This window comes from Pangasianodon hypophthalmus, chromosome 15, assembly GCF_027358585.1.
Source record: "Pangasianodon hypophthalmus isolate fPanHyp1 chromosome 15, fPanHyp1.pri, whole genome shotgun sequence".
Classification (NCBI taxonomy): Eukaryota; Metazoa; Chordata; class Actinopteri; order Siluriformes; family Pangasiidae; genus Pangasianodon; species Pangasianodon hypophthalmus.
Window position 1 is genome coordinate 16,078,825 of NC_069724.1, and position 23,123 is coordinate 16,101,947.

At 40.0% G+C, this 23,123-nt stretch overlaps 1 long non-coding RNA gene across 1 annotated transcript; it reads right to left on the reverse strand.

The window, feature by feature from the left end:
- Positions 1-1,052: 1,052 nt before the first annotated feature.
- Positions 1,053-21,203, reverse strand: LOC117599154 (uncharacterized). The gene is made up of 3 exons (XR_004579595.2): positions 21,057-21,203; positions 20,635-20,747; positions 1,053-3,455 (listed from the first exon to the last, which is right to left on the reverse strand). It is a non-coding gene; the product is annotated as an uncharacterized LOC117599154 (long non-coding RNA).
- Positions 21,204-23,123: the final 1,920 nt, after the last annotated feature.

Genomic DNA, 23,123 nt, shown 5'->3' on the forward strand with positions numbered 1-23,123 from the left:
TCCATTTACGAAGGGTTAGAATGTAACGTGAATGTATAATTCCACAAACCTCCTAATAGCTGGAAATCTTCCTTTTTCCATCTGACTCAGCTGGTCCCAGACACAGGGCTTCTGCTCATAAATGAGCTCATTCACATTAGCCACTTTTGGACAGCGTGAACTTATGTCGAGCCATTTCATAACTTTTGTAGAGCCATAGTCACAGCTGGTTTGATATGACTATTCCAGACCCTGATTGCATGGATTAATACACCCACATACAGAGGCCCCCACATACCCATGCTACATATGTCTTTGACAATAACCATATACTCAAAGAATTATGTGTTGCCATCAATGACTGTCATTTATCAAGCTTGCTACGAATGGATTTATTCGTTAATCGTTATTGCGAGCATTTACACAAGAAATGTGGTATTCATGAAACTCTCGTAAATTTTGAAAAATGTTCGTATCCTACTCCTGCTCCTGAGTGTGTGTAAATTTACACATAAGAAGTCTAACTAATGTAAACCTTGACTTAATCTTCAAATCATATAATTTGCATGTATTTCTGATTACTTTCATTATGACATATCATGATCCACCAAAAGACACATATCACAAACGTGTTTTCCTGTACACAAAAATATCTCTAAATAGCCACCACCTAAGCCCTAGATGTATGGCAATATAACCCTTGTGAACTTATGCTGTAGATTCTTATTCACTTTGCTATACCGCTGTCACAATATGTAAAAGCTTATATCACAATAAAAAAAAGAATGCCACCTAGTATGAAGTGCAATATTCATTAAATACCTTTGTGTTGATTAAAAAATAAATTAAAACATCATTAACATAAAGAGTTTACCTGAAATGTGACATCTATATGGTAACCCAATCTCACACAAAATATGTAGGAATTCTTCTAAGCAAACATGATTTAATTTTCATGCTTTAATTTTCATACAAATTAGAAAAAAATTGAGACTTAATTGATCTTTCTAATGGATCTTCATTATTACACTAATGAATAATTCTTCCAAATTCTACAGTATTTTCCTGGAAAATAGTATTTCTATCACTTCAATCTCCAGTTACAGATATATAACGAAACATATATAGAGATATTGTTATTATTCAGTCCCATGATGGCAAGTATTGGGTGTAAGATACTGGCCTTTCCATCTCCTACTCTCTCTCTCCTCCCTATCTGTCTTTCTTACAAATTTCTTTTATGTTCTAAGGCTTTATATTGTCAGCAAGAAAAAATGGTGAATTATCTCAATATCCAAGATAGAGAGACAGAGAGATTTTGGAATTTAAGGGATTTTGAGAAATGGTCAATAACAACTATATGCCCTTGGGGAAGGGCAAGTCTGTGACCATTTTGGTTTTGGGGCTAGGAAGATTAATTCAAGGCAGCACACTGGATTTGAAATTCTTGGATCCTGGGTGATAGGAGACAGTGAAATTAAACTGTGAGAAGAAACTCCATCTGGCTTGAGGTATGAAGCATTTTGTAGATTTAGGTTATTGCGATCAGTGTAGGCTATGAAAGGGTGTTCAGCTTCCTCAGCCATTTATAGCATTCCTATGGCATAACCCTGGGGGTGTCCACTCTGGTGATGAAGGGCAGTTTGGGGTCAGGGTGTTTTGGGGTCAGGATGGGAGCAGTGGTGAATGCTTGATTAAGAGCAGATAAGGCTGGGGTAGCCTGGTCCAAACTCTTTTTTTTTCTCCCCTAAGAATGAGGTGAAGGGTGCTTTTGAACTAAAGTTCCTGATAGGAGGCTCCAGTTACCTAAGTAAGCAACTTCAGTGAACATCGGGCACCACTGCTTTGTCTAAAAGTCAACAAGCATTTAAGATTTTTTCCACTGTTTCCACTGTTAGTGAATATCTAAGGTGTTGTTGCTCACAAGACCCAAACTCGCACTAAAGGCTAAGCTTGCACTGAAAGCAAGTACAGAGTGCCTCTCAAACTCCTGTGGGAGTGTTCTCAATGCTTGTGAATGTCCCTGTGACTTTGTTCTCGCAAGGTAACATGATAAGAATATTGTTCTCAGAAAATCTTTCTCACAGAATGTTTGGTAGACACACAGCCGTTGACATGGACAAACTGAAACACTAACATTTTCATTAATATTTTTTTAATGAACAAATTCACATGAAAATAACTGGATGAAAAGCCCAGTATTTCCATCTTCAAAGGACTGAGGCTTCTGATTCAAATTTGTATTACATCCACAATTAAGCATTTTAAGAACATCGAAATCTGGACCAGCAACCCAAGCTCTTAAAGGAATTCTAATAAATTTGAAGAATTTCATCAGATTCCACCCACTCAAATCATAATTAAGCTTTGACCCCCTCACCTTCAACTCTAAATTATTTTTTATCTGAATTGCAGATAATATTTTCCAATAATAAAGTAAATATTTTGAAAAAAAGAAAATAAGATTAACCCTTGTTAATCACACACACACACACCCCTAGGAGTCACAGTGTGACCCTGCACTTCTTGCATCTTTCTCTGTCACATCCACACACTTCTTTGCTCAGTGTTACGTTTACTGCCAGTACTACTACTACTACTACTGCTACTAAATATTTTAATCTAAACCATATTTCTGAGGTTTTAGTGATACTGTACTACATACATTCATGCTAATAAAAGCATCTTGGATCGCTCTTATTTTTTTCAGCCTCTGCCGAGTGAAAGAATTAGTGGGTGGGTTTTCAAATCATGGGGCAGTGGAACAGGCTATTTATGTTCACCCACTCACTCTTAACCCCTCCTCTCCATGATAATACTCTCACTCTCTCCTCCTCCAACCTCTTCTCCTTTTCTTTCTCTCCATACTCTTACTGTAATAGCAGAAACATATGTGCTCCCTCTCTCTCTCGCTCTCTTTGACATCATAATTCTGAGCTGCAGGGTCCAGCAGGAGGGTGGGGGACACATGGTAAACTCCACGAAGAACTCGCTCTGATTGCTTTCATTTCTCTTCCCCTCTCCTCGTCCTCTCTCTTTTCTGTTCTTTTCTATACCTCTACTGGCTGTCCTCTGTGCAACAACTTGGTTTTCTAGATGAAAATGAAGCTTTTCTCTGTGTTTTCTCTCCTGTACATGTTATGTAGGAGCTGCTCAATTCCTGGTGACTGTGAATGAAATCCTTTCTTTCTCTTTCTCCAGTCTTCTGTCATTTGTGTTCCTGCACATTTATCTCTATGTTCGGCTTTTCACCCTTCTCTCTTCATCCTCACTCTTCTCTATCTTTCTGCCTCTCCCAGTTTGGGCAACACCTAAGAAATTGTTCAGGTGCCAAACTGCTATTTCACCTGAAGCACTGAATTTAAATAAACCAATTAGAATGGCCCAAGAAATCAAGGCCAGCAAATCACAAACCATGGGTGTGGCCTCATGTACAGTGACTGTGTTGATCATCAGGTGCTTCTTTCTCTTCGTCCCTGAGTGAGAGACAGACAGAAACAGACATGAGAGAGGGCAAGAGACAAAACCATTAAAAAATGTTTTAAAAGGAAGAAAGAGGAGAAAGCAGAGTCACTATAAAAGGACAAGGTCAAAGATTACAGAATGGAATTAAGGGAACCAAACAAAGCAAAATGCAAGGCAAAAAATTATTACAAAGCAATAAAACTAATAAAAAATAGAATAGTAGTTTCAATCTGTTTGTTAAAAACCTGCTAACATTTAAGTATTTCTGGTAAGTATCTACTCTAGAGTACAGAATACATTTTGTAAAAGAATGATGTAAAAGAAAACGCAATTCATCAGACCAGGCCACCTTCTTCCATTGTTACATGGTCCAGTTCTGATGCTCACGTCCCCATTGTAGGTGCTTTCACCGCTTGGACAGGGCTACTCAGCCCCATACACAGAAAGATGTTCTTACACCCTTATATCATAGCCAGCATTAACATTTTCAGCAGTTTGCACTACAGTAGCTCTTCAGTGAGATCGGACCAGATGGGTTAGCCTTCGCTCCCCATGCGCATCAGTGACCCTTGGGTGCCCACGACCCTGTCGCTGGTTCACCGGTTGTCCTTCCTTGGACCCATTTTGGTAGGTACTAACCACTGCATACTGGGAACACCCCGCAAGACCTGTCTTTTTGCAAATGCTCTGACCCATTCATCTAGACATCATAATTTGGCCCTTTTCAACGTCGCTCAGATCTTTACGCTTGCCCATTTTTCCTGCTTCCAATACATCAACTTCAAGAACTGACTGTTCACTTGCTGACTAATATATCCCAACCTTTGACAGGTGCCACTGTAACAAGATAATCAATGTTATTCACTTCACATGGCACTGGTTTTAATATTATGGTTGATCGGTGTATACACGCACACACACACACACACACACACACACACACACACACATACAAATTCAAACCTATTCACAATAATACACCTTGACAAACAGCCACAGCCATAGACTGCATTACTGGTGGTTCACACTCACACCAACACAGCAGCAATGGTTCACATGTGGGGGGAAAAAGTTTTGCAATTGCAAATGTGGAGTGTAATTCACATGATCTGACAAGTCAGCTGACAATTCATAGATATATACGCATTTGGCGTTAAAAATGTGCGACACTGACCCTTGTCTACCATACAAAATGAACGATCAAGAACATTTTGAGGAAATTGTATTATTGAATTTAATATGATTGTGACCACCATACCCAAAGCCAAAATCGTAGTTAAAAACAGAAAATACTGAGTGCAACTATGACATGTAATGTTAAAATACAATAAAAAAAAAAGAGTTTTTTCTGTAGCTGAATCTCAAATAGAATGCACATATAGTGCACAACGTACAATGCCATTATGCTGTATTGAGCAAAAACAGTTTTCAATCTAACTAGGAGATAGTGGATTTGTGGATCTGTCAATATGTCTGTGATGAGAAACCATAACTGTGGGTAATTAAATAATCATGAATCTGAAACAATACATGAACCAGTCATGTATTCCATCAGTATGTCTTTGTTCATTGCATGTTTATAATGTTAATTTACCCTTTCTAGTTGTCCCTTCACCACTTATCCTACAACACTTTAATTCCTTTTCCCTCAAAATTTTCTGATGATGAAACTGGAACCACTGCTACCTCCCAACCCAATAAAACCCTGTGTACTGAGAATAGAGCTGAGAGAATCATGAAGAATGTTCAACTGCTGAGAGAGATAGAGTGGGGAAAGAGAGAGAGAGAGTGAGAGAGAGAGAGAGAGAGAATAGCTTGGATAAGAGACATGAATGAAAAGAGTTTACTGAGAATATAGGCTGAGTGAAAGAAAGATAGAAAGAAAGAAAGAAAGAAAGAAAGAAAGAAAGAAAGAATAATGGCCAGAAGTCTAAATCCTTCAAAAGAAATTCTATATTCCTATAGAAACGTTTCAGACAGTGTTACAGCTCCTTGGCCCCTTCCCTCTCTACTTCTTTTCCCCTCTTTCTCCCTCTCTCTGTCTGTGTACAGTCAGTGGAGTCAGCAGTGAGTGTTTCTCATAAAAACTGCTGTGCTCTGGGTACTGAGGGGGGGATTCGAGGTTTTAAAAGCTGGAAAAAAAACCTCCTCTGACATTTTCCATTAGTCATAGAGAAGCTTCCAGACACCCATTAGTGGTGGCAAGGGAAGGAACGTGGGTGCACTGGAAAATGTATAACCGTGCAGAAGTGGTAAAATTGCTTGATTTTATGTAAAATTATGTATGAAACCATTGAAAGTAGTTGAAAAAAATCTTTTAAAAACCAAAATGGCAAAAAAAAAAAAAAAAAAAAAAAAAACACATTAAAAAAGGAGCTCTAACTTCTATCTCCTACATATCTCCTATCTCTAAAGAAACTCTTTTTTTGTCATGTTTTATACAAGAATACAAAGTGATATGTAATATAGTATTTGCAATAAATACTGCATATGGACTTCTTTCCTTGGAATCTCTACACATTAGCCAGATTAGAGCTGGCTCTGAATGACAAGGAACCCTGGCGATTCCATATGTAATTAGCATACAGTGGGGTCCAAAAGTCTGAGACCACAGTGAAAATTTGGAAAATTTTTTTGCCTTTAAAATTGCAAATAAACAGAAGGTTTTAGAATTTTGAAATATTTAAAGCAAAGAAAGTAAATGTTCAATGAATTTAATATTCATATTTAATATTCAAAATTATGCACTATTTCTTGGTCCCTATATAATTGTAAGCAGATTTGTGATATTGACCATGTTAGCTGCTTTGTACAAAAGGTCAGATTTTCCCCATGCCTAATCTCTTGTATTGAAGCATGTGTTCAGACGACACTCTGATGGATTTGATCTAAAAATGGATTGTAAGGTTTTGCACAAACTTGTGGAGTCCATGCCAGCTTGAGTTCACACTGTCATTAAAGTAAAAAGGGAACATACCAAATACTAAGAAACTCTGAAATTCATGTAAATATTTCAAAGATTGTACTTTTCACACAAGTTCTTCTCTAATTTAATGCAACAATTTTCATTACTTCATTAAATTAGAAAGAATGCAAAATAGAAGCATTTGCACTGATCTCAGAATTTTGGATCTCACTGTAACTGCCATTGTATTTTACCCCTCCTAACTGCCAGGTGTGGTGAGTTGCTCTCAGGTAGGATAACCAGCTAACTGTGGGTGAGCCCACATGAGGAACTTTCATACGGCACTGGTGACTGATATATCTGACTATCACAATGTTGTCTGAATCGACCAACATGTCCGCTGTGCCCCTGTGGCACCACACTGCTCCCCAGCCAGTGAGGGAGGCATCCATGGTGACAGTCTTCAGTGAGGTACAGCTCCAAGGTGTGAGAAAATGCCCATGTCTCCGGAGAGATACTGCTCTGTTTCTCTCTGTGATATGTGGGGCCTAGTCATCTGTGCCTCTAGCTTTCAGAAGTGACAGGCTCTCCTGCATACATCCTAAGACCACCCATAGCATTAGAGGGAGGCAAAGGGAAAGGACCATATTGAATATCTGTCCTTGAAACCAAATATTTGTGCCATAGAGCTAAGGCACAGTATAGCTGATGGTCATCCCAAAACTTTTTTTAATTCTCTCAGTGAAGTCCTTGCACTGTGGCCGAGGTAAACTTATGATTGGAGGCATGCAAAAGAGCACTTTCAGTGCTATGTCTGCATCCAGATCTATTCTGGCCACCCAACTTTGAGGCCAGTATAGAGCCTGCCAGGGAAGCATATGAGCTAGTAGAATGCCTTGCAGTTCAACAAATCTCCAAGACATGGCCAAAGACATAGTGCTCTTGTGCTATATAGTCCACACTAACATCAACACACCATTTCTTTATGGACCTCGCTTTGTGAAAAGGGAACAGGTTCGGACTAGGCTGTCAGTTCCAGTGAAGGGAAATCATAATGCTACAGCATACAAAGACATTCTAGACAACTGTGTGCTTCCAAATTTGGGGCACAAATAAAAACATAATTTTGGCCATATAGTGTGTCTCTCTCTGCTTTTTACTGTGCTTGTCAGCCATCACTGGCCATTATGACTAGCAAGTTGATTAAGTTTGAGCACTTGGGTTAGATTTGACTCAGAAGAGCCTAAATCTACTAGTCATGTGCAGTGGTGACATTGGCATCACCTGTAGTTAGCAAAGGATGTCCAAACCAGCAACAGCTTCCTTAAGATGGTAATTTTGAGGCAGTGAGCACATAATTGATGCTCATCTTAGGTTTCCAGGGGATTGCAGCATGACTCCTTAGTCACTCAGTGCCAAATGGATGTATTAGCAGAGCCCAGCTAGTTTAGTACCTAAGCAAGAGAAAATCACTCAAATGCACTAGCAGTATGTAGCCATGGGCCTGCTAGTCTTTTGGACAGTGGCGACAGTTGTGTTGCGATTCGGCTATTATAGTAGGCTAGTTATGAGCAGCACCTCAACACAATAGTGGAGATGCTAGACGAAGTCCATGTGGAAAGTCTAACCAGAGGCACTGAGGGAGGACCCTACTTGTTGGGGAAAATGAGTGCACATAGAAAGTGACCCAACTACAGCCCTAGTGTTATACATTAGGGATCTGGCTAACATAGCAAACTGGATCCAACGGCAAACAGCATATGATGATATAGAGAGGGAGCCGAATCAGCTGTGCTTCACCACAGGCCTGCTGGTCAGGAGACGGTGGGGGATATCCACTGACCCAACAATGCAGAGGGAGACCCAACAAAGGCAGAGATATGAGGGAAAATGAAGGGAAACCCAACTCTGGCACCTGCATGAGTGTTAAAGGGGTCCAGCTAACTTTGCAAGCTCAGTGATGAAGTGTGCAGTATGGCAAGGGAGGGTAGTAGCAATCATGCTAGCTGTTCTAGACTGCAGAATACTAGATGAGAGAGGACCCAACCTAGCAGGAAATTGAGAGGTGAGTGCCATACTGAGCAAAAAAGAGCAGTTTGTAGCTAACTCACAGACAGCTCTGTGAGTGACAGCTTGACTAGTATAGCTAGCAAGCTAATGAGGGAACCCAACTCAAGCTAGCAGCCACAGAGCTCTGAATGGACTACGAAAAAGCATGAAAATTACTTATCATACCTGAAGGACGTTACCTGTAGTGAGAAAAGGCTCTTAGATTACCTGTAGCTCCAACCATAGTCACAAGCTGTCATGCAGACAGATCTGTAAGGTCCAGCATGTACAGTATATGATATGAGGTAAGAAGAAAGGGAAAGATGTCTGAGACAATTTGACAAAACTGGTTGTTTTTTGGCATAACTGATATAATAAACACAGTTCTTATCATCAGACTCATATAGATCCTGCTATAGTTACCCTCACTATTTGAGTAGTGGTTGACCTCCAGGTGTTAAAGTCTATAAGAGAAACCAATTCAACTTAATGAAAAGTGTGTATGTGTGTTTAGTTTAGACCCTGATGAATGACACTAGGGGGACTCTAATGCCTCTACCAGACATTCTATAAACACACACACACCTCTCTCTCTCTCTCTCTCTCTCTCTCTCTCTCTCTCAAACACCCCTGCACGCACACACACACATCCCTGTAAATACATAAAGCACACATACCCCTTACACATACCCCTAACCCTAACCTCAATAAACAAAACAAAAAAATTTAAAGAATACTTTTCTTCATAGGTCAAAAGGTCAAAATGTTCATTTAATCTTACACATAGACATGAACATTATACACACACACACACACACATATATATATATATAAATCCAACATAATACCAACAGAAAATTGAGCCATGAATGCAAACAAAATATGTGTTTGTGCACACACACACACACACACACACACACATATATATATATATATATATATATATATATATATATATATATATATATATATATATATATATATAAATCCAACATAATACCAACAGAAAATTGAGCCATGAATGCAAACAAAATATGTGTGTGTGTGTGTGTGTGTGTGTGTGTATTTCACTGTGTAAGGTCATAGAGGAGCAGAAGACTTCACATCGCTGTACAGATGGAGGGATGTTTTCCTATTGACTCATCCTAGACTAACTGAGCTCGTTCTGGGACTCCCAACCTCCCCTTTTTACACACAAGCACACACACACACACACACACGCACACACACACGCACACACACACACAATCACAATTTTCATCTCCTTGGAGACCTTAACTTTTCCCTTTCTCATGTCAGAATGAATGAGCAGGAAAATAAGTGTAAATTTGCTTTTTTCTTTCTTTCTTTCTTTCTTTCTCAATTCAGTTCTTGACAGCTATATTGCATGTACCGTGCAGAAGCAAAATATAGTTTCGCTGACACAACTACACATATTTAGAATAAATAAAATTGACATTTAATGAGAATAATACAATAAATTAAATAACAATGGTATGACCTTATATAGCTATTAAGGTGTTTAATGTCTGCAAATGCCTGATCTCCTTTTAGGGTCCAGTGGCGTTTTTGAGTAAGCCCTTACGCTTGATCTCGCTCTCACACCCACACATTCACATACACACACTGTGGGTGGGCTGCCTGACTCTGACAGCAGGATGTCACGTCAATCTCCATTCCCAGATATGCCATCTCTTGCACTCTTCTTCCGCAGAACTTTTCTGTAGTCCACCCAAAGTAGAAACTCCAATCCTAAGATTGTATCACTTCATGGTTTTATCAGTTCATGGACCATCAGAAGGATAGTTCTGTCCTAACCTCCAGGGGCAATGTTTTAACACCTGGACATCCTCTAGTGTGTATTGAACCATGCAGAGACCTCCCACAAAGTCATGCAATGACAGTGACATAGTACTTACTATAAGTACCCAATGTACTGTCACTTCACTTTAGAGATATCTGTGAAACAGCTTGTGATTTACAATCTTGGAAAAAAGTACACCCTCCTTCAGTTCTATGTTTTTTTGCTCATCAACGCCTAAATTACAATTGTGTGGTCCTCACCAACTTCTATAAATAAAACAAAAAAACTATAAACAGAACAAAAAAACACAACAGATTTCAATATGTAGTGATGTTTTCCAAAAAGTAAACCAACATTCAGAAACCAGGTGGGAAAAAATAGGTACTCCCTATAATTCAGTAACATGTAGAACTTTAGCAAAAATACTGTGAAGTAAATGATGTTTGAGGGGATTCGCACAGCTATCTTAAGTTCCTGCCACAGCATCTCAGTGGGGTTGAGGTCTGGACTTGACTTGGCCATTCCAACACTTTTTTTTTTTTTTCTTGCTTTAGACATTCCGATGTTGATTTGCTGGTGTGCTTGGAATCATTGTCCTGTTGCATGACCCAATTTCATCCCAGCTTAATCTGCTGGACAGATGGCCTCACATTTGTCTTAAGAATATTGTGGCATAAAGCAGAGTTCATCATTATCTCAATCACTGCAAGTTTCCCAGGTCAAATTATCACCCCTCCAACACCATGCTTGACAGTTAGTATGAGCTGTTTGTGGTGATACTCTGTGTTTGGTTTTCGCCAAACATGGAGCTGTGCATGATGACCAAACACTCCACCTTAGCTTTGCCAGTCCAAATATTGTTCCAGAACTTTTGTGGTTTGTTCAGATGCAATTTTGCAAACCTATGTCTTGCTGCCATATTCTTATTGGAGAGAAGGGCTTTTTCCTAGCCACCCTTGGTTTCTGAATGTTGGTTTACGTTTGGGAAAAAAATGATTATTGAAATATATCGTGTTTTTTGTTCACACTTGAGGTTATTTGTTTGTTAATCGAAGCTGGTGAGGACCACACAATTGTTATTTAGGCCCCAATAAATAAAAAACATAGAATTGAAGGAGGGTGTACTTTCTTTTTCCCATGACTGTAGCTCAAGGCTACAGGTATAATCCCTCCAAATCTGGCCTATCCTATCCTAGCTGTATTCTGCTAGCATGCATACATGGGCCGGAGTTGATCTACCTCAATTCCCTGTATTTTCACTGAGTAGGTTTCCCCCATGCTTCAGGTCACTTTCGCAATCTCCCATAGTTTTCTGACTAGTGGATCTGTGACTAAGCTGCTTTTTTTGGTTGTAGCAAACAACAGATGGGTGCATTGCTGCTACCCACTGCTATGAAGAGCTTTTTCTCAGCTATTCATTAATTTTTTCCATATCTCCCACTGTCCAAAGACTAAGGGGTCTATGACTTACTAGCGTACTTTGTTAGCAGGCCTTTGATTCCATCCAAGTGGCATGGTGTTTTTTCCCAGCATAATGCTTACTCTTTGTGGTTAACCAATGAGTTCTCTGGTACACACAATTAATACACAGCTTCGGCTATATACACAGCTTTGGATCTGAGTAATTATGAGCCATGCTACAGCCAATGAGCAGCCATTGCACTTATGCAACCAATGTCTAACTGCTCTGAGCTGAGAAAGGGAGCAGAGTCTCTCTTGAAGCACGCTATGTCTGTAGCAAAGTCAATTCCTAGCTTCAGCAGCATTTGAAAGTGAATCTGATTTAGTCTTTACCAACGCACATGCACATGAAAGAATTTTTAAACTGCTGTGCCACACCTGATCTTTGCAGCACATACTTTAACTAACATGATGGATTACGAGCAGGTTGGCCTGGGTCACTTGCATGCTGTTATAGTGCGTAACTGGTGGTGCTATTTTCAGACACATAATGCCCCAGCACTGAATGCAGATCCACTGGTGACATTCTGGTGAGATCTTATGACCTGGTGCATACAGGCAATTCAATAACAGTTTTGCTATCTGCAACAATCTGCTATCAGTCAGTCTGTGACAGAGCTGATTGAAATCTCCCTGCTTGCAGTATGACACCTAGGACAGGATACAGGATGGCATTCCACCACTTTGGTTAATGGATGGTGCCAGTCATGTGTGGCACAATCTGCACTGCCCGACTTGTGCAATCAACCTTGCAAAACCTACCATACATACCAGGGTTACTATTTAGCCCTGCAGCCAAAAAAGCCCATAAGGGAAGAGCACAGAGGCATAAAGGTACTGCCTACTGCCATACTTGGACAATGTCTTTCTTGTACAATGGGTCCCTCCATAAGGGACCAGGCCATCTGGGACACATCCACCCTCCTAGCACACATTACAGCTCTCAGTCTCACAGTGAATGTGGAACTATCCTAGTACCGAAGTACATGCATCGCACAATTCATTGCAGTGAAGCTAGATTCATAGGCATGTGCTGCAAATGTCAGTGTGGTGCATTAGACAGTTTAAAATCCTCCTTCATGTTTATGTGTTTTTGGTAAAGATTAAATCAGATTCACTTCTTGATGCTGCTGAAGCTGGTGTCTGAGCTAGGAAATGTCTCCCAGATTTGGCTACATACATAGCATGCTTCAATGGTTAGCCTTACAGAGAGCAAGTTACCCTACTGGGTCATTTCAACAGTGCAGCGGAGGCACTGTTACAGCAGCATACACTATATTACCAAAAGTATTCAGGCACCCATCCAAATGATCAGAATCACGTGTCCTAATCACTTGGCCTGGCCACGGGTGTATAAAATCAAGCACTTAGGCATGCAGACTGTTTTTACAAACATTTGTGAAAGAATGGGCCGCTCTCAGGAGCTCAGTGAATTCCAGCGTGGAACTGTCATAGGATGCCACCTGTGCAACAAATCCAGTCGTGAAATTTCCTCGCTCCTAAATATTCCACAGTCAAATGTCAGCTTTATCATAACAAAATGGAAGAGTTTGGGAACAACAGCAACTCAGCCACGAAGTGGTAGGCCACGTAAACTGACGGAGAGGGGTCAGCGGATGCTGAAGCGCATAGTGCAAGGAGGTCGTCGACTTTCTTCACAGTGCTACAGAGCTCCAAACTTCATGTGACCTTCAGATTAGCCCAAGTACAGTACGCAGAGAGCTTCATGGAATGGGTTTCCATGGCCGAGCAGCTGCATCCAAGCCACACATCACCAAGTGCAATGCAAAGCGTCGGATGCAGTGGTGTAAAACACGCCACCACTGGACTCTAGAGCAGTGGAGACGCATTCTCTGGAGTGATGAATCACGCTTTTCCATCTGGCAAACTGATGGACGAGTCTGGGTTTGGAGGTTGCCAGGAGAACGGTACATTTCGGACTGCATTGTGCCAAGTGTGAAATTTGGTGGAGGAGGAATTATGGTGTGGGGTTGTTTTTCAGGAGTTGGGCTTGGCCCCTTAGTTCCAGTGAAAGGAACTTTGAATGCTTCAGGATACCAAAACATTTTGGACAATTCCATGCTCCCAACCTTGTGGGAACAGTTTGGAGCGGGCCCCTTCCTCTTCCAACATGACTGTGCACCAGTGCACAAAGCAAGGTCCATAAAGACATGGATGACAGAGTCTGGTGTGGAGGAACTTGACTGGCCTGCACAGAGTCCTGACCTGAACCCGATAGAACACCTTTGGGATGAATTAGAGCGGAGACTGAGAGCCAGGCCTTCTCGACCAACATCAGTGTGTGACCTCACCAATGCGCTTTTGGAAGAATGGTCAAAAATTCCTATAAACACACTCCTCAACCTTGTGGACAGCCTTCCCAGAAGAGTTGATGCTGTAATAGCTGCAAAAGGTGGACCGACATCATATTGAACCCTATGGGTTAGGAATGGGATGGCACTTAAGTTCATATGTGAGTCAAGGCAGGTGACCGAATACTTTTGGTAATATAGTGTATATGCCCAGGAGAGTGATACTTACACCCAGAGGTGGTGCAGTGAATCAGCAACACAATGATAGACCTCTTTGTCAATGCTGAGTTGGTTCACTGTCAAGTGTGGTTTTCTCCAAGTGCAGCTGAACAGACCTCTGGAACAAAATTGCCCTTGCAGTGTTCTACGAAAGTCAATCTGCAGAACATACCCGACTATGTCCAGTATGAGCCTTATGGAACTATTTCACCTGCATGACAGCTATTTGTTCATTGGATCAGTTATTCATTTGTGTCATGGGGTGCTCACCAGTCTAAGCAGAGATTAGCCCACTGGGTGACAGGTTATCACTACAGACAATGAACAGGCTGGAAGCCCAGTCCTACAATGATGTGACTCATAGTCACCACTGAGAAAAGTGCCACTCCAGGAGGTCTGTGCTGCAGCTACTGGGGTATCACCATGTATCTATCCAGATTCTACAAGGTCAACATAGCCCCTGTCAGTAGTGTGAATGAGCACCCATCTCTGAACACCTCTGAACACCAGTCAGCCAGAGGTTTGTTTAATCACAGTTTGTTTAATCACATTTCATTGGCTACCAGCTGCTATAATATGAAACTTTGTGACAATTAACCAGTTGGGATCAGCCACTTTTCTTTTTGAAAGCCACACTGGTCAAAATGGTCCTGTGGCTGAAAATGTGTTAACAATGTTTAAGATAAGGGTGAGGGACTGGGTTAATGGTCATGCATTTTCTTATGATGTATAAGATCCAAGAGAATTGCTATCTTGTCAGACATTCTACAAATTCTGTATGTTGTTCTGACATCACTGGCACTATCAATTGATATACTTTTTTTTAAAGCCAAGATTGTTGAGATCCAATACCTACAAGGGGTAGTACTCTCCTGGCCTTATCCAAGTTTTATCCCCCTCTCCCTTTCTCCTTTTTCCTCTTAAATCCTCTCTTTTTCAATCCTCTCTCTCTCTCTCTCTCTCTCTCTCTCTTTCTCTCTTGTTTTGGCCATCTGTTTAGCATTCTTTCCGCCTTAGATTGTAGCTCTTCACCACTTTAAGATTTAAGAACAGTCATGTATGTGTGAGTGAGATGCATAGACAGTGAGGGAGAATGATAGGAAAGACAGGAAACTACTATGATCTCTCCCCAAAGGATTTAATAAAAGAACAGCACCTCTAATTTGCACATTGCTCTACAAAAAGTCTAAGCTAAATCTATGCTACTGTAAAGCTTTCATTGCATGCCATTTTTATCTCTTGCAAGGTTTTATTGTATACATTTATACTTTTATTAGTGCTCTCACCCACAAGCCTAAAGAGGGAGGTTTGAAGTGAAAAACAATGGATCACACAATCTACATATCTAGCTTTTATTTAGGAGATGGAGGTTTCCAATTCTGAGAAATTGGCGATAAATTACAACTCAACAGCTGTTAATATATGCACTTCGTTATTTTCTGATTGGGTTAGGGATTAGTACATGTATTAATTCATAATTTTGAAAGCACTAACTAAATATTAATGTTACTTATTTGTGGACCTTGTAGTAGTGTTACCAGGTTCTCTGCACTGAACTTAACTGTAAATAGTTTATATCAATTACTATATGTAACTTAATGGATTCCCAGAATTCACTTCTGCAACACACATGGCTGAATCTCAGTCACCTGACTCGTTTACCCACTCTGCATCCCTGGACTTCTAATTTTATTCACTTTTCTGCAATCACCCTCACACTATAAATAACCAAGATGTTTGTTTAGCCAGGGTAAAGTCATCCTAGTCTCATTAGGTTTAGTGTCATTACCAAGCTTTTGTTTTGCTCTTGAGTGTCTTTCTGGTTTTGACCTTGATTACTTTGTTTTCTTAGATTTGCCTAGTTTTCCCTGTTTGCTGATCACCTTACTTTTTTGCCTGTTTTTTTACTCTGACTTTGTTTTGGATTGTTTGCTTGAGTGATTAAATAAATATCAGCCTTCATTGCTTGCATCAGTTTGTTTCAGCGAGTCTTTGATCACACCCATCAGAGCAAAGATATCAGAGAAAAGCTTCTAACTATAACTTAAGGAGAGCACAGTGTAGATGTATATTCAGAATATTCAGAGTTCAGAATGCTCACCACTGGCAGTGAGTGGAGCTAGAACCTAGGGGTGCATTTCCTCAAGGTTTGGGACCTAATGTAATCACAGAATTAGTATGATGACCAGTGATGACCAGTCATCTCTGGACCCCCTCTCTGATCTCGCTATTTGCCTGAACAATTTTCTCCAAACTCAAAGAGGAACGCTTGCAGAGAGAGACAACATCCCAGTGGACAACTCAAACCCATGCAAATAAGCCAAGATTGTGCTTCTATTGTGGCAGCATTAAAATGCTAAATGTCCCTCATGCCCCAGCAATAACCCCCCTCCCCCACTCTCTCCAGTGAGCACACTGCTTCCAAACATCATTCAGACATGGTAAGTCTCATCCTACAATTATCTGACTTTTTCGTTAAGAGTGGTGATCAGGTATTTATTTTATTTATTTCCTCCTCTGTCATTTCAGCCCTGCTAGACATGACAGGGAACTTCATCAACTACAACTTGATGAAGTTGACTTCATCAACTGCTGAGCAGCTCCAAATGAAACTCCAGCCACTTCCCACACACTGCTACAATTGCAGGCACTGGAAAGAAGCCTTTTAGGAGGAGGAGCTATAGCTCAACGTGCTTCAGAGGTAACAGGTTATAGTTTATAGGCAGGTTATAGGTTATAGTTGTTTTTCAAATTCTGTTGTTGGTCACATCGTCTGCCAAATTCCCTGTTGTTCTTAGTCTCTCACTGCTCCAATGTCAAAACCCTAACATCTCTTGGACCCAGGGTGAGATAGTGCATTTTCACGCTTTTGTCACAATTCATGCCTCCAACAACCGTCTTACTGTGGGCTTCACAACTACAGAAAACCCAGAGCCCAATATCAAATTGACCATTCCTCACATTTACACTGAGTTTAAGTAGGTATTCAGCAAAACCAAGGCCTCTGGTTTACACATATATTGTTACTACGACTGTGCCACTGACCTGATGTCTAGCACAACACCTCCATGCAACCATCTGTATCCTATTTCAGCTGATTAGCACAAGGCTATGGAGATTCTATCAGTGAAGCGCTGGAACTCAGCTACATTCATCGATACGCCTCACCAGCCTCAGCAGGTTTCTTCTTTGTTCAGAAAAAAGGGGGTGGTCCAAGACCTTGCATTGATTACTGAGGACTAAATCAAGTACTGGAAAATGAGAGAGAAGCCTTTATTTGTCACATATACAGTACAGCACAGTGAAATTCTTTTATTTGCCTATCCCAGCTTGTTATGAAGCTGGGGTCAGAGTGCAGGGTCAGCCATGACACAGAGCAGAGAGGGTTAAGGGCCTGGCTCAAGGTCCCAACAGTGGCAGGTTGGCAGTGCTGGGGTTTGAGCCCCCAACCTTCTGATCAGTAACCCTGACCCTTAACTGTTGAGCCACCACTGCCCTAAAAACATTGTTTGTTCCATGTACCCCAGATCTTGTTCTTAGAATATATAATAAACCAAGATGACCCAGCAAAGGTAAATGCTGTGAAGGAGTGATTGATCCCCAACATTATCAAAAAGCTCCAATGATTTCTTGGATTTGCCAATTTTTACAGAAGGATCATCAGGAGCTTCAATTATATAGCCACTTGCCTCACATCACTGTTCAAGAAGGGCTCATGAAAGCTCACGTGGTATGAACTGGCCCAGCAAGCCTTCATCCACCTGAAACAGGCCTTCACGAATGCCCCACTGTAAAACACCCAGAAAACTCCCTTGAAAACCTTTCATCATTAAAGTGGATGCTTCTGAGAAGGAGTAGGGGCCATCCTATCGCATTGAGTGGGTGAAAAGCCTAAACTCCAAATTGTTTTCCAGGAAACTGTCACCACCAGAACAAAACTATGACATTAGTAATCATGAACTCCTGGCAGTGAAACTGGTGCTAGAGGAATGGCGTCATGGGGCCCTGCTCACCCCTTATGTATTTAGGTATTTTGGAATCCTGGAAGACATAGTCTTTGAACTGGGGAGCCCAGTTCATGTCTTATGTGTGGAGATACTTTATGGAGAAGCTGGGAGTCACAGTAAGACTCACATCTGGGTATCAACCACAGGTTAATGGCTCACCTATTTTCAATCACCCTTACACTATAAATAACGTTAATTTTCATTCAGGCAGTGCAAAGTTTCGTCCTAGTCTCACTAGTGTCATTACCAAGCCATTGTTTTGCTCTCGAATGTGTTTCTGGTTTTGACCTTGATTACTTTATTACTTTGCTACTTCGTTCTCTTGGATTTGCCTAGTTTTGCCCATTTGCTGATTGCATTTGTCTTTGGATTATATTTTGGATTGTTTGCCTAAGTGCTTAAATAGCCTGCACCTGCATATGTCTCTGCCACTTATCTGACATTATAATACAGTTAAAAGGAAAAGTGATAAAATGAGTGAAAATAAAAATCAGCGCAAGAAACTGCTACCCTTACCATGACTTTTCACATGAGATGTCTCAAGTCTTACAATCAATCCAGCAATTATGAGAATTTGTGAAAAAAATTTAAAATAAGGTAGACCTTCCCAAACTCTTAGCAGTGTTGGTTAAAGGCCATCACTGGAGCATATTGTCTGTGTGGCTAAAAAACAAAAGAGGAAAAAGATAAGAGAAGATTAAGAGAAGAAATATTGCCACCCATCTCCCTCCCTCTGCACCTTATTTATAGAACTGTTGTATAAAAGCAACATCACACTCACTACCATGCTGTTATACCAAATTTAAGCACATTTGTGAATACAGCCGAATTACAGCCGTGCTGATATTTAGTACAACAGCATTCTTGCTTGTGCAATATTGCTTAATTGGCAACTGGATGAATATCAATAATTTTCCAAACTGTAATAGAACTGGACATGTAATTTTACCAGCATCCCCCAACTATGGTTTAATTGGTTGCAACACACACTACGTATGCCATGGACGACTAATTGCACACAGAGTTAAATCATGGAAACATAATTAGTGCTAAGAAAAAGAATGGAAAAGACTCATCTGAAAAATCTCTCTCTCTCTCTCTCTCATAGAATTTATTGTCATATTGTGCCTTTGTATGACACATTATACATACAAATCCTTTACTTTTTGTTGTTTTCTGAAACACCCCGCTTCTTCATCTCCTTCCACCCTTATTTACCAGCTTCCTTAAGAAGCTGCAAATCAACAATTCTTTACAGTTGGGTTGGGGGAGAACCTAAACTGACCCAAAAAGAGGTTGTAGAACAGAAAGAATAAGGAAATAGGGAAAAAAAAGGGAGAGGAGGTGGGGTGTCGCTTTCGTTCATCCATCATTCCATATGTGCAGCCTGCGACTGCATGCCAGATGTATTTAACTCGTTCTGTCTTGTTCTTCCTCTCAGCTGCTCACTCTCAGTTTTCTAGCATTTTGCTCTTTGTAGTTGTTTCTTTCAACCTTACTTCCCTTTCAACTGCTCTTGGAACTTCTAAATCTCATAGCCTAGGCTATTATAATGGGAGGCAGTTATTTTCAGTTTTGCAGTGGCATTGAATATAGCATCTGTCCTGAAGAACACAGTTTAAAACAAAATGTAGTGTGAGGAATGCAGTGAATGAGAAAGATGTGTATTTTTTTATAGAACAGATTACACTCTCATTTGGAGATTTTTATAGAAAACATTATATTTCCAGTCCTTTGATCTGGCCACATGATTAAAGACAGTGTGTTCTGCCCCCTTATGGTGAATAGAGGAATGTGAATACAGCAATCACCTGCTCCCCATACGAACCCTATTACTCAAGAAGACACACAACATAAACATCCCATATAGACACACATAAAAACAAAAAAATCTTTCAGGAATCATAACAATCTAATCATAGATTTTATATAAAGATGAATTTAGGTTTGTGGATGTATATGTATTGGAAGGACTGGAGTGTGTTTGCTCTTAATGGTTTCCAAATGGACTGCTGAGTGTTGGGTCAGTGTAATAATTTGTGTTTGTGTGTCTGTGTGTGTGTGTCTGAGTAGGATGGAAAATGTGTCGACTGGAACAGGATTTTCTCCTTGCACATGTAAGAGACACCCCCCACACACTCACCCATACTCTAAAGATTCTTTTTTGTTTGTTTGTTTTTATAATTGTATAACAAAGTTCTACTTAAATAGTTTAATTATAATATACTTAATAAAGCAGTCTTATTATAAAATACTTATATTTTATAGATTTTTAAAAATATATTCATGCTTCAGACTGTGTTAAATAGAATGTTATAATCAGTCTTTGTAATTAAATATGCCATAATCATTTAAAATTAAGCATTTAGAAATTGAGATCTAACTCTTAAGAAAAGCTTTCCAACACTCTCTCTATATCAAACACTCTCTTACTTGCTCCTTCTCTCTCTCTCTTCTCTCTCTCTCTTTCCGCACCATGTCTTGAACAGTTCCAGATGTGAGCTGAAACAGAGTGGTGATGTCATCACAGTCCCATGTCCACCCCTCTGCAGAATCCAGAAAGCAGACAGAGGAGAGAAGTGGGGGATGAGAGAAAGAGAAGGGAAAGGTACGCAATAGACACCAAAAGGAAGAAAGAGGAACATTTGCCTTGGACAATAAAAGCGAGGGGGTGGTGGTGTTCTTTTACTCAGAGTCAAGAGAGATTGTGAAACATGTATCAAACTTTTCACAAGCCGTGTGTGTAAGATCTGTACTGTTTAACATTTCAGTTCAAGTGGATAAGGTGGAGTCAAGAGAATGATTACAGAACACATACTTGCACAAAGTCAGCATTTACTGTGAAGTTGACTCACCTCCATGAAACTTAAAATGACAAACATATGCTCATGTCTCTCTCTCTCTCTCTATCTCTCACTCTCTCTGGACTACCAACAGCACCTGGATATCCCAACGGCCTGCAGTTCCTTTGGTCCAGATGTGTGTGTGCGTGTGTGTGCGTGTGCGTGTGTGTGTGTGTGTGTGTGTGTGTATTTTAAATGGGTCAGCTGCTGACGACACTTATGCCAGCAAGCCGAGATGGGTTGGGGGTTTAAAGGGAGGGACACTGTTTGGATTGTTGCTATGCACTACAGGCATAAATAAACCATGGAGAAAAAGGTTATGCTATATACACGCATACAAACACACCTAAAGACTATTTGAGATGTTTATGGATTCTTTTCAATTTATTTGTTTCTTGAGTTTAGATTGATTTAGATATCAGAAGTATAAGGATGCATGGGTGTGTGATCTTCAAGGTTTCACAGTTGTGTAATTCGTAAGTATTAGTAACACACAGGCTGAGAGAGTGGAGTTTCTTATATAATCAGATTGCTAGCACTCTTTAGAATTTCGGAATTTTGCATTAGATTGGCTAGCTGCACTATAGTGGTACTCATCACATTTCAGATAGTCACATGACTCATATTTTCAGGATTGTGGTACAAGTGCAAAAATAAGGCAAAACAATTGATTTTCAATAAATTATTGGTAATTTAGTGACAAGTTGCACAGGAGGTAAAGAAGAAAAAGGGGTGGGGATAGACTGAACACATAAAATAGTGTTCACATAAAATGGACTGCTGTGGTATCCAATCAAATCAGCTCCTCTGATTCCCTTTAAAAATCAAAGCTGAGCAGTGCCATCTTAATGACATACAATAGTTTTTTACTTAATTTTAATGGTGGGCAGCACAGTAGTGAAGCAGGTAGCATTGCTACATGGTTCCCAGTTTGATTCTGAGCTCAGGTTACTATCTGCGCAGAGTTTTGCATGCTTTCCCCATGTATGTGTGGATAAATTTCCCCAAGGTATGAAAGAGTTTGTGAATGTGTGTGCATGGTGCCCTGCAATAAACTAGTGTCCCAACCATGGTATATTTCCAACTCATGCCCAGTATTCCCAGGTTAGGCTCCAGATCCACAATAAAGCGGTTACTGAAGATGAATTTTAATGGTAGAAATAACCATAACTTACACAAATGCATTTTCTGATATTATTATTGCCATAAAATAATTATTATAACACGTGAGCACAAAAACAGCTTATATTCAAGGACAATTGCAATATATTGTGTTATATTATAATAATAAATTGTGTTTGGGCCAGCACAAAAACTGAGCCCACTCCCTTCAATAGAAGATTAGTTTAAAACAAGTAGTCAACAAGTAGTATTTAAATAGGTAATTTCAGAATGTTTTGCCTTCTGAATTGAAAACTTTTACCACTACATACTCCTTGATTCTCTGAGGTTTTCCCACTTGCTGATTCAGCCCAATTCTCAGACAGACATGTCAGGTTGTATTTTTAGAAGAGACAGATGAAAGGAAAACATTGAAAGAAGGAAGCAGAAAATAATTCTGCTCTGGGAGTAAGTGATGCTTCAGCCAATATCAATAAAGCATGAATGCCTGTCAAATGCTGTGTTTAAAACATATTCTCAGTCTTTTTTTTTAATTCGCTCCAAAATGTCATACCTATCATACTTACTTGTCATATATATATAAAATAGTAAGAAGAAAGTACACCCTCCTTCATTTCTGTGTTTCTATTTATCAGGACCTAAATAACAATCGTGTGGTCCTCAGCAACTTCTCTAAAAAATAAATAACCTAGTAGTCATTATTTCCAAAAAGTAAACCAACATACAGAAACCAGGTGGGAAAAAATAAGTACACCCCATAATTCAGTAACATGTAGAACCACCTTTAACAACAATATTTTGAAGTAAATTTTTTTCTGTAGGAGTTCATCAGTCTCTTACATTGTTTTGGAGAAATTTTGGCCCACTCTTCTTTACAACATTGCTTCAGTTCATTGATGTTTGAGTGCATTTGTTTATGTGCAGCTCTCTTAAGATTCCACCACTGCATCTCAATGG